Here is a 12578-nt window from a genome sequence, read left to right as displayed (position 1 = left end):
ATTGGAGGTCGGTGGCTGATAACTACACACACGTAAACCAGCAGCTTGCAACGAAAGTAATAGTTCTTTTCTTCCGTTTTTTTAGTTGCATCCATGCATGTGGAGTCAGCTTGTGCGGGATCCTTGAGGGAAATAGCAGGCAGATGGTTGAGCGTTGTAAACCGAATTACACATTTGGTCCGTTAGTGTGCGCTTAAGAGGTTGCCCAAGTGATCACAATATGAATGTTAGAAATGGGCGGCACAACATATGGAGAGTTCCGTACTGTAAATTTAACCACCAACGGAAGCACGGAAGCGCAATAAAACCAGCTCACCCAGCGCTGCTTGCATTTAGTTCCGGTTCCAGGCCGTTCCTGCTGCGCTGTTGTAGGTTTTGAACGTTCCAATTCCGTTCACCACATTCTTGAGATGCGTCTGGCTAATAAGAAGGAAACTAGCACTGGAGAGCAGAAAACGGAAATGAAAATCAATTTTCACGCTTCGGTTGTTGCTCGTTTTTAGGAACCAATTCTCATTAGCTTCACACATTGTGGCTATTTTCCTCTCGGAGTTTCGGCTTACTGACTGCTGCTGCTGCTGACGTCTAGAAACCTGAAGAATTGAAGGAATTTGAAGTAAAATTCATAATGCATAGTATTATCTCACTTCACCACTGCACCAGAGCCAGCGTCCAGTCAGCTGCTAATTACGGAAGACTCTCGTTGACCTACATCCCTTAAATACAGCGGCAAAAACATAAACCGATCGGTTTAAAAATTGTAAGAATCAGATAAACACACTCGAAGACATCGCAGAAAAGGGACACAAATTTGTCGGTTCAGCTGTGTGTAGCTGTGTCGATCTTGTGTAAGCCTTCGCCCGCCCAGTGGATCGCAAATTGCACAACCGCGCGCAGGTGTGTGTATTTGTCGTGGTCGCATGTACGCACCGAAGAAAAAAAAACCCCAAACGGACCGCGTGTCAGCTGTTTGTGTGTGTGTGTGTGAGCACGCATTGACAGTTCCATTGCTTCCGTCCCCAATGTACCGCGCTGTGCTAGGGGAAGTCTTTCAAGTGGAGGATTTTTTTTTTGGTTGGTTCTGTTCGGACAGGTTTGTTTTGCGGTATCCGCCGCTTCCGCCGCATGTTTCTTGGAGCAACGGAAATTTTATTGTGACGTTTTTGCGAAATGTTAACTACACACTGGCTTGTTTTGTTTTGCGATGTGGTGTTTTTTTTTCTGTTGCCAATGGTGTAAGGAGATACTTCCGACCCGTCTCGTGTTACTGCTGACCGAAGACATTCGCTACGGACGGTTCAATCTTTGACCTGTGTGCGGGGGAGACCCTTCTAGGGATTGCAGGGTTTTGGTCATAAAAACCAAGCTTGATTACCAAACGTACTCCAGCAATTAGGCTAAATGTAACAGATTAGCTCAATTGCTCACGGAACAGGAGAACCTCAGCGTACCTATAAAGCCTTGAGCAATATGAGTCACTCAAGAGGACGACTGCAGCGATGGGGTTTGGTTGTGTAGCAAGCAATTTTTAAAAAGAGACCAATGTGGTAACATTATCCTTTCTCAAGGAACATTTCATCACCTTAGCGTTGTCTGATCGTGATATCAAAATATAACCCGGGACCCGGATTCCCTTCCAGGATCCGGCTTCTGTCCTGTCGTCGCATTGCGGTCCTTAGTATCACGTTTCCGCACGTCCTTTTACACACATCCACCGGAAGGGGTCCACACACCGGTGCTGTACCCCATTTGCGTGTGCGTGCGCATATGGTTGTTTGCCTTCTTGCTAATTTTGCTTACGGCAATGACGGCGATCGTCAGAAACCGATAAAGTGGACGTTTCGTTCCGGTGGTCCCCAAAAACTTTCAAGCGTGGTACATCGTAGGGAAGGGAGGAAAATGATGCAAATTAATTTACGGTAACCGGAGTTCGGGTTTTAACACTTTCCGTGATGACTAAGGGAAGGGACTGGGAGGAGTATCGGGTGCGATGGAAAATGGCCGTCTAGAATGAGTTTTTTTGTTTACCGCAAGATCACAGAAGGAATGCGGGGAATACGGTGAGGAATGGTGGTACGAATTGGATCATAAATTAACATAATAACAGTTTCGAGCCGCTCGTACATTTGTTCGTTGTGTGAGCGATTGTTGTGTCCTGTTTTTTTTTGTCGGTAGCATTAAAGTCCCAACGGTATCTTTTTTTTTTTCTTTCCTTCGTGTGTTTGTTGGGTTTCCTTTTCCCAGCCGACCATCGTCAGGACCATATGTCACACGTCTGCCACACGGGGAATGCATGTATTTGTGTGTGTGCAAGAAGGGCAAGGAAAGCGGAAGGATATGCTTTGCTCTCGTCAAAGTTCCGCTCTGTGTGTCTGTGTGTTTTAGTATAATTTTTTGTTGATTGCAACATAAAAGTGCCACTAGGATGGAGAGCATAACTCGCGGTTTCGCGTGCTCGCCACGGTCCGCTGATGCTGGCGGTGCTCAAAATGATGGTGATTGGCAATGATTACAATGCTGGGCGGTTATAAATAATGGACGGAATTGCATACGGAGAGCGAGAAAGACGCGCTGAGCTGCGCCGCCAACAGACAGAAGCAACCGGGGAAGGGGTCGGACACAATTTACAAATCTAGTCTGATTAAAGTGTTTGTCGTTTTTCGTTTTAAATTCAATTGCCGCATTTGCGGTACTCTCTCTGTGTGTGTCTGTGTGTTTAAAACCCAAAGAGAAGTGTTCTAGTGCGCACAGTAAGTAGCGGCGAATAGTTTCGTTCGGAACGACCGCCAGCAAAAGAGTTACCTTTATTTCTCGTACCTATTGAAGCATAAAACCACCATCGTCTTGCTGTTTGCTACGTTACGAGCAACATCTGTCGGGCACTCGTGGGTAAGATCTTATTTGAATGCGAGCAAAGTAAAAAACAGTCGTTGTTGATCGCGATAATTGCACTCTTTTTATTGCACAGACTGCAACCAGGTGTTTGTTACAGGGGCATTGCTATACCGCGGGTCCTTTTATTCCCTTTGGTAGGCTTGAGGAGCAGGAGGAGTATTACAATTTATCGCAATGCGTGTATGCAATTGTGCACCTCAATTTCACACCTTTTATTAGCGAAGAGGTAGTTAATCGCACGGGAATTGACTTTCCTCCGTAAGGGAATAAAGTTCACCCTTGAAAAGGTGAATGTTGCAGCTTGCATAAATGACTGTGCACCCGCAATAGTATCACCCGAAGGAGTTTGTTAAGCACGCTGTTGTCTTCTATTCGTAATCAAATGCTGTATTGAATCGGAAAAGGAGATCTCCCAAGATCATCCTCCCAACCTCGGTCCAGGGATGTCTGAATGCAAGGATAACACCATTAATTTTTGCACTTTTTCGAAGGCAATACTCTCGCACGACGGAGTCCAATGGCGAATTTCGTTCCGCACAATGCATTTCGATTTTCCTCACCCAGCACAGCGGCGGTTTCCAGTACGCCATCTGATCCTTTTTTGCTTTGCTTGTATTTCCATCGTTCGTTTCTCCTTCGGGGTTCCACTCACGGGCTCAATTTATTACACGCGCCGCGTCCTTTACGTTTTTCCTCACTTTAACCCTCGCCCCATCGCCCAGCGAATCTATTTTCCTACCGTCCGGACGTATTCTTCTTGCTGTTTAGGACATTTATTCGATTTTTCATACACTATTCGCATCCCTTACCATCCCTTACCAACGTGTGAATGGTGCGTTCGCGCCGGGTTTCCTTTTCCCACAAACGCATCATTTTCATGTGCATTAGTTTTGCTTCATTTTTGAAGTTTCTCTTCACTTCTCTGGACGTCTCGTTCGTTCATCCTTTGGCTTCACCACCGTGTTCGCTTTTGTTTTCCTTTCCTCGGTTCCCCGTCGCTTGTGCCCGACCTCTACAGTTGGGACTTGGGTTTCCCGCGCCACAAGCTCACGGTTGTTCGGTGCTCGCGTTGCACATCTGTCGGTTTTTTGGGTTGGGTTCCGGATCGGATCGCCCGTTGATCGGCATTTAGATTTTTTTTCCTTCATTGGCCACTTTTCTCTCTTTCTATCCTTCCTTTTATTTCTTTTTATTCTTGTCTCATTTTCACGCACCGTGTAACTGCAGCTTCTGTTCGTTATCCTTACCAGCGTCAGGCCAGCCGGGGTTGTGTTCGCTTTATCCCTCGAGGCTTTATCGCTTCGATTTCATTGCAGTGCTGCTATTATTTTTATTACAATTTCCATTATTTCCACACATCGTTTTCGTGTTGCGTTCTCTTTTCCACCACATGTTCCGCATTTTCCCTTTTGCTGTGTGTGTGTGCTTTAAATTGTGTTGTTGTATTTTTTTCGTTGTTGTTCGTTGGCCTTCTGTTCTGGGTTCTATTTCTACCAACGAGCCTAACACGAGCTGCATATCCTGTGTGTGTTTGGATGCTTCTTCAGCTTGTTGGATTTGTTTTGTTTCCCACCGTTTTCTGTTTCTGCCACCACCACCGGGATGCAACCGAATGCAAAGAGGCCAAAGCTCAATGCACTCTGGCGCAACCAAGCAATGATGCTTTCCCGCTTGGAGACGCGCTCCTTAGAGACGGTTCCGATTGTCTTTACACATCTTCCGCCAGAAAGGATGACGGATGCCGTTTGTTTAAATATCCAGCAGGGATGCACATTTTCGGAAGCTTTGACTTTCGTTCGTATGGTTCGATTTTTTTTGTTGTTGGTTTGTTTGGTTTGAAACACAAGAACCTCCAGAGGCCCGGCATTTGCTACTGGGCATTCCGTTGGAGTTTACCGCTGGCGTGATTCGGTGATGAATTGAGAAGCGAGGATGAGTTTAATGACGCACCGGCTGCGGGATGCATGGGAAAGTAAACAGATGAGGGAAATGGACGGTTTTTTCTTCGTTTCTTTAATTTTTTGTAACACATAGCGGTAGTTTTGTTTTATGTTCTCAAGCTAGTCGACATTAAATCATACCCAATGGGATGCAGCAAGGCAACGCAACACACCGGATGTGCAGGCTGTTACGTGAATGAAGCCCCGGCAGTGTATAACCTTGTGATAAGTGATAAGTGAATCGAAACTATGCAACAGAAAATTAAAAAAAAATGCATCGAATTTTGGAAAAAGAAACATCCAAAAAGTGAATGAAATAAGCAAACAAAACAGGAAGTGAAAATACAATACTAACACAAACACTAAACACAAACTCACCCAACAATGAAAACTAAACCACTAAAATCGCTCCACCGTGTGCAACTAATCGACCACTAATCGACTACTAACAGGCAAACAAAACCAACACTAAAACATAGCATTTAAGGGAAGAAAAACGATTGATTACTCATCCTAACTAACACTGCATTAATACTGATCTACTGACCGAACTAACGTGTGTGCGTGTGTGTGCGTGTGTGTGTGATTCACTAACGACCCTTACCCATTGCTAACCCAGACTAACTAAGTGCGAATGAAAAAAAAAGTGCGAAAAAAGAAAAAAAAGGCAACGACCAAAAAAACAAGAAATATTATATTTAATTCGCTATAAGTGAACGTGAGCTCCAAAACATGCAATCCTTTGCCAGTTGATTTGCGTTGCTTGCATCCCGTGGGTGTGTTTTTGTGTTGGATGATGCTATAGGAACATTATGGAACCCTGCATTATGAATGTGATATACATTTGTTTCGCGATTAGTGCCCCCATCTCCATCTGCTGGAATCGGTTCATGTCGAGTCGTTGAATTATTTTGCCCGGTATGGCTGTCCAGAGGTCGCCCTTAGGTAGGTGGGCGCGGGTTGGATACTGTGTATGGATGCAGAAGGCCGTAGAGGTCAGGAGGGTAGATTTTTCGTCATCGCGCTTCGCTAATCGTTGAAAATGGCAAATTTGCTTCCATTAATAAATTTATGCATTTCCTCGTTTTGTGCCACATGCCCGGGTGGTGGTGGTGGTACGTGGTGGTGGTGGATGTTTGCATTAAACCCCTACCACCCCCTCTGTATCACCCTTTACCCCCTTCACGTCCTGCATGTGGTGGCAGGATGCATCATGCCTATGCATTAGCATAGCAGTACGGTTAGTGTTCATATAATTACCCATTTTCCGAATTCGAGGCCATATAGCCCGATGATGATGATGATGATGTAGCGCGAATGTGATGAGATGGCTCCGGTGGATTCCGGTTGTTGTTCTCTGTTGTTCGGTTTTTTTTATTTTAATTTTTGGTGCCCAAGCATGTGCAGTGTGTGTCGGTCGGCTGTGTAGAGTTTCGAAATTTATTTGATTCGCGAGTAAATGCATTCAACGATGCAAAAACCCCCGGCGGTGGCCACACGTTTGCATAGCATTAATTGAGCGAGAAACATAAAGGAACGTAACGAATCGATAAATTTCCTCTCGTGCCTCTCGCCCGGTACGCGGGTGTCGGTACGTTTCTCGTTGCGCATAATCGCACATCAATGGCAAATGGTTTTTCGGTGGATTTCGATGTGCTGGTGGGTCTGTGTGTGTGGGGCTGCTCACAAGCTTCACAAGGACCTTCTAGCGGGTTGGGCCGGGCGGTCGCGCGATGTTTGATGATCGCGAAATCATTTTCCGGTCGGCACTCGGAAATCGCTTGGCCTGTTTCCCTCTTTTCTCCCTCTTCCCCTCCACCTTACCCCCTCGGAACACGTGGTGCACCTGGGCATGTTGGAGTTGGGAGGCACGGATGGTTGGAGGTATATTTTTTGTGCATTTAATTCAAAGGGGTTTTGTTTCTTGTTCCGTTTGCAGGGCATGTGCAGGGTGACCAGCTCGAGTGCAAATTTGGAATTCATTTCCGCTCCAATGTCCTGCCGTTGCTACCTCCTTTCCAGCTGGTGGAGTTGCGCGTTCGAATCCGGTGCGTTTTGTCCGCATCTCCGCATCGGTGTGGTGAAATATTTAATTCTATCGAATTTCATTATTTCATAATAAAATATAAATTTTGTCACAGTGCCACGACCTTTTTTTTTCGCCCAGCGCGCACACATATGCACCGTTGCTCTCATCCTTTCGTGAATGGTAAAATGCTCCGATGCGCAGATGAGTTCGGGAGTAACATCTCCACCTTCCACCGCTTCACCCTTCCTTTGGTTTTGAACCAAACGGAAAGGCTTTTGGGAAAGGCCGCGTGAGTGAAGTGGTGCGTTGGTATTTATTTTTGTGCTACACGCAACGAACGAAAAATAAAGCACACACACACACATAGGAAAACACTTCACACGAGTGGAAACTGCCCTTTATTGGCAGTCGGTACGTTTATATCCCATTTTTTGGTTTGTGTATACACTCGAAGGGAAGAGAGAGATAGAGAGCGAGAGAAAGAGAAGGGGGTGAAATGCAATTCTGGGATTGTGGAAAATTCGACCAAACGCACACCGAATTCGCTACACTGCACATGCAATCGAATTGATGAAATCGCGAAACAACATTTGCACGAGCATCAGACCAAGAGGGGGCGATATGATTTATTTTTCCGAAAAGCTTATGTTGTTTTTCTAGAGTGTTTCTGCGTTTTTTTTGTTGGTAGCGCGCCTGCAATCGGTCGAATTCTAAAACAACAGAAATTCAAATGCTGGAGTATTGTAATTGATGGTGTTTTTGTTGGAATAGTTATATAAATTTTGTATTACTATTAAAACATTTTATTCGGATTGAAATAATATATTTTAAACGGTTAAAAATCCTTTTTTCCCAATGTCTTATTATGCCTTTAGATTATGCGTATCCTTTCATAGACAAAAATCCTTTCAGCGATGCTGTTCATATCAAACCCACTTTAGCCATACATTGTGCCCTCGAAAGATGCAGCACAGGACCCTTTATGTGATATTTGCAAAAAAGGAGATTCGGGAAATGGGGGATTTCAACTCCAAATGAGATAAAACAAAGCACACCACTGCGTAAGACTGTGCACGCACCGCCCGATGAAGATTTCGTCCGTGGAGCTGCATCACATCCCCGTACACTTGACGCACTTCTTTGTGAGTGGTTGTTGCACCCCCTCTACCCCGGGCAAAGAAAACTGCATTCGCGTGCAAATGTGTGTCGAGTGCGTTTGGTTCTTTACTTTTTTTATCGTTCTTTGTATCATCATTCCACTGCGTGTGTGCCTATAATTCCTCCCGGGCACATAAAACCGTGATCTCCTCCCTTGGCTGAGATACTTTCCGAGGGACGAATCGTTGAAGGGTAGAAGTTTTCTGTGCGTGTGTTTTGTTGCATTGCAGCACAGCAAATTTCGGTGCCCAGAAGTAGGGGAAAAGGAATCTTTCATCCCAAAATCCCCCGTATCCCGTGAAGAATACCGTCCCGGAACTGGGCGATTGCACCAGTTTTGTTTACCTCGTAATGCAGTGTAACAATGGGCACCGAACCGAATGGGGACCGAAAAACAATGCTGCACTTGGTGCGCTAACATGCAAACGAGCGAGGGGCACTTGTCAAAAAATAAAAAAATAAAAATCTCCCCTCAGTTGGGAAACCATTTTCCCCTTTTTATTTTGCCATTCAATGGGATGATATTTTCATCGGGGTGTTTTTTCGAGGAGAAGATTAAAAATTAGGTCAAAAAGCTGCTTCCGAATTCCGGGAGTTCTCGGGACCCTTCGTGTTCTTCTTATCCGTTGCATCACCATCATCATCATCATCATCATCATGCAGGAGAAAGAATGGAACACATCAGCAACGATACGCATAAGAACGAAGGGAACACATCTAAGGACAGCTCAGATTTTGCTAATTGGCAGGGAAACGAGTTTTCCACCCAGGGGTACCAATGGCGTTACACACTTAACCGAGCGTATCTGGTTTAATTTATCTCGTATCTACCCGTCGGTAAGGATGGATAAGAAAATGTTATCCCTCAAGGAAGAAAGATAGCTTTCTTCCTTATCTTCCTGTGATTGTGGACCGTCCGTGTTGCACGTCCAGGTTCTTATCCTTTTTGTCGATTGTGGTATGCGTGGTGCCCAAGATGAATCGAGTTCTTCCATGATGAGAAAATGCACCCCAGTTGACGATGCATCTTATCGGGGCAAATATTTGCATGCTTTGTATGAATGGCACCGTAGAGGTATCTACGCACCATGGACGACGGTGGAAAATGTACACAAAAAATGGATGCGAGTATGATGCAAGGGTGTATATATGAATGGAAACAGATTCTTGAGGAAGGTTTTCTTCGTACCTTGCGAGTAGAGCAGGAGTAGTATCGACGAGATGGTGGCATTGTATTGAAGGGATGGAGTTTTCTTGGAAGGCATCATGCTTGCCTTTTAATAACTACAACGATCTGTCAGGTATTTTGATTGGATTTTGCGAACGATTCGACTATTTTCTGGGAAGTTTTTAGAACTTTGCGGTTTAGAAGTAACGTACCAGAATATTTTGACTTTACGTAACGTTTACGTAGTTAATCTATGGATAAAATCCAACCGACGTGAAGGTCCTTCGAGTGTTTTCTTGGAACATTGAGCTGAGCACTGAGCAATAATGTTGAACCATGAAGTTGTTTGTGAATAGTTGTGGATACAATGAGCAATTAAAAGAAGCTAAAATATTCACATATCTTATAAACTATGAGGGGAACAAAGAAGAAAAATAGAACATTTTGTTAAAAAGTCAACCTTTCCTGAACGGCGGATAAGCAATGCGAAAGCTATATAGAGGTGATATTTTATAGATACAATGTAATTTAATATAAGGTTAGCAGTGTGAGTATTTAATGAAATCATCTCGGAGAAAAATGTGTGCAAAACTGGGAAGCTGAACATGTGTTCAACCTAATCGAATATCCGCAATGTTCCTGCCGCTTGGCCAAGTTCCTACACCCGGTGTGAGGACCGCCTAGGGATTGCACTTTTCCATTCATTTTCCTCTGCGTTTGCCAATGGGTTTCCACCAATTCCTGAAGGTCAATTATCCAAAGACCCCTCTCACAATCAATATAATTTCTAGCCGTCGGTCATGCGGCGTCCCGATTCGCATCACCTCGATTGGTCGATGCACACGGACGATGGTTTTGTTGTTGCGTTGCGATTCGTTTCTTTTCTGTCTGCAAATGACATTTTGCAGCCACGTTTCGGTTGGCTTAGCGTAAATTTAATGCAGTTTTCCTCACCCCGGATGGACATCAGTAGTCTCTGTGGGTGAGTGAGTGAGCAAATGCGTTGGAAAAGGGTCACAAATAATGTGCCCTGTACCGATTGAAAGGGGATAAGGGACGCTGGAAACGAATTCGCCAAATATCGCTCATTAATCAAATGTATTTTTGTTGGGTGAATTAAGTGACAGCTGAATAATTTACGCCGGGAAGCGTGCGAATCAACGGTGGGCACCATAAAGATCGATGCAGTTTTTCTGCAGTGCAGTGGGTCGGGGTATTGGGCGGACAAAAGCGTGATTCATTGGTGATGAGATTAAGCATGAATTTCTACTTTACACACACAAATGTCTATTTCATCCTTTTTTCATTTGTTTTCTTTCTTTTTTCTTTTGGTGCGGGTATTGTTTTGGGCATATGCTTCGCTAGTTAAAAGATGCCGGAAAAGCGTTTCCAATTTTGGGAGCAGCAGAAATAAACAATCTCACACTTTGTTCACCATGTGATTGTGTCATATTTTTCTTTGGTTTATCTTTGCCGCCGTATGCAACGTCGCATCGTACGCATGCCGCCCCGCCGCTCTCTTCACTACATGATATTCTTATCCCGCCCTCCCCGCGTCACCTTTTTGAGGCGTCTACCGGGGAGCCCTTGACGCCAACACTCGTCGTCGATGCCTTGCCACCGTAGGCCACAACAAATGAGAAGCAACTTTTCTCGTTTCACGCTCACGTGAGCAAAGTCATTATGGGGTCGAAATTTATGACACCTTTTGCGCTGGGTTTTCCCCGTTGCCCCGCGTATTGTGCGTACACGGGGTGGCGGGGCGCGTACACACGTTGCTTTGCGGATCGGCGGCTCGGCCACACATTTTGGACGCTGCGTCGCACGGCACAAGAACCGTTTGGGTGTGTTGGGGTGTACGCATCGTGCAAGGACGAACCGTGGAAATCTTGGCTAATAATAGTAGTAGAAGATGATACCGGTGGCATCAGCCCCCAACGAAGGAAAGAACGCGGAAAAAGACACACTCTAATAAGACACACGGTTGCGAATGTTAAAAAAAAACAGGAACAAAAAAGTGTAGGAGAATAACAACGAAAAAAAAAGTGTACAAAAACCTATAACTAACGCAATACCACCCCGCTCTACGGACACCCAACCCCGCTCGGTGCTGTGCAGTAGTTGAGGCGCAGCAAGCGAGAGCGAAGAAAAAAAAATAGCTCAGTTTCTTTTGGCAAATGGAATTTACCGGCAAACCAAAAAAGAAAGGAAATTGAAAAAAAAGCTCATCCAATGAACCAAAACACAAAGCGTTTGTGGCCCCAAGGAGGAGGGGCGGGGGCGAAAGTGGCGCGAGTGTGGCGAGGAAAGATACGACCAAAACGGCTGTAATTTAATCTAACCTTTAGAATATTTAATTACGAATTTATTCGCGTTTTATAATTAGATTTTCTTTCCCTGTCACCTCTATGTGGTGTGGCACGCGGGAGGCGACCGGTCGAGGTGTGGCAGTTGTAATACACGTTCCCAGTGTCAGTGGGAAATGGACATTTTCTTACCTGGGCATATAAAATATGCAATTTGAATGAAACGCATCGGGTGTTGTTGGGCACGACGTTGTCTGATTTGTTGTTGTGCCAATAGTTTGACAATGCACTGTAATTTTTTCAAGAACTTTTTTATTACAGTTGTCGCGTATTGGTAATGAATAATTTTGTTTGATGTTGTTCGGAATTCTAAAGGGATTTAATTTAATTAATATTGCAGTATTACTAAAATTGCTGCTAGACTTGCCATTTTGAAGCAATCACAATCCAACTCGAACCTGTGTGGTTGGACACAATTAAATGCCCTTCCTGTGTCCGTGCAACCCGTAAGTCAGTCGTCCCGAATTGTCAAAAGTTGGTAGTTACGGATGCAGACTTGCCTCAAAACCGACGTAGACATTTCATTCACGATGACAGTTTCTTTTTCTGCTGACCTGTTACAACCTTCTCGTCCTCCTGGTCCACGATTAGGAGGACAATGGGCGCACCAAACCACCACCGGTCGCGTGAGCGGTACTCGGCGGTACCTTCAGACGACGCATTTCCGCTGGTGTGGCAGGAATTTTGCTTCCCTGATCCAACCAACGAAACGAAAAAAAACAGCAGCAAGACAAAACGAAAGAACTTCCTTTCTTCCGGAAGTCCTGCAAAAGGAGTTTCTTCTACTATTCCTTTGCATCTAACTTTGTAACTTCTTGGTTTTTTTTTGGTTGGTAGCAAAATGGGATAGAATGGAAGGCATCAAGGCCCGCCGGGTGGTAACGGGGGAGGGGAAAGGACATTCTTTATTGTAGACTCTCTTTTTTTCTCTCCCCCGGCCACACTCTGCACTGTGGCGGTGTCCCGTACGTGAGCCATTTTTGCCAAAGTTTTCCACCTCACGCTGACTTCATTTTTTTGTT

The 12578-nt window shown here is 44.9% G+C and overlaps 1 protein-coding gene across 1 annotated transcript in view; it reads left to right on the top strand.

Moving 5' to 3' along the window:
- LOC128303589 (methylcytosine dioxygenase TET) overlaps positions 1-12578 on the top strand; it is a 167836-nt gene that overhangs the window by 20196 nt on the left and 135062 nt on the right. The gene's annotated exons all lie outside the window — the stretch shown is intronic.

The sequence above is a fragment of the Anopheles moucheti genome, chromosome 3 (assembly GCF_943734755.1).
Source record: "Anopheles moucheti chromosome 3, idAnoMoucSN_F20_07, whole genome shotgun sequence".
Lineage (NCBI taxonomy): Eukaryota > Metazoa > Arthropoda > Insecta > Diptera > Culicidae > Anopheles > Anopheles moucheti.
The sequence above is the reverse complement of the archived record's forward strand: the minus strand, read 5'-3'. Positions and strand labels throughout refer to the sequence as shown.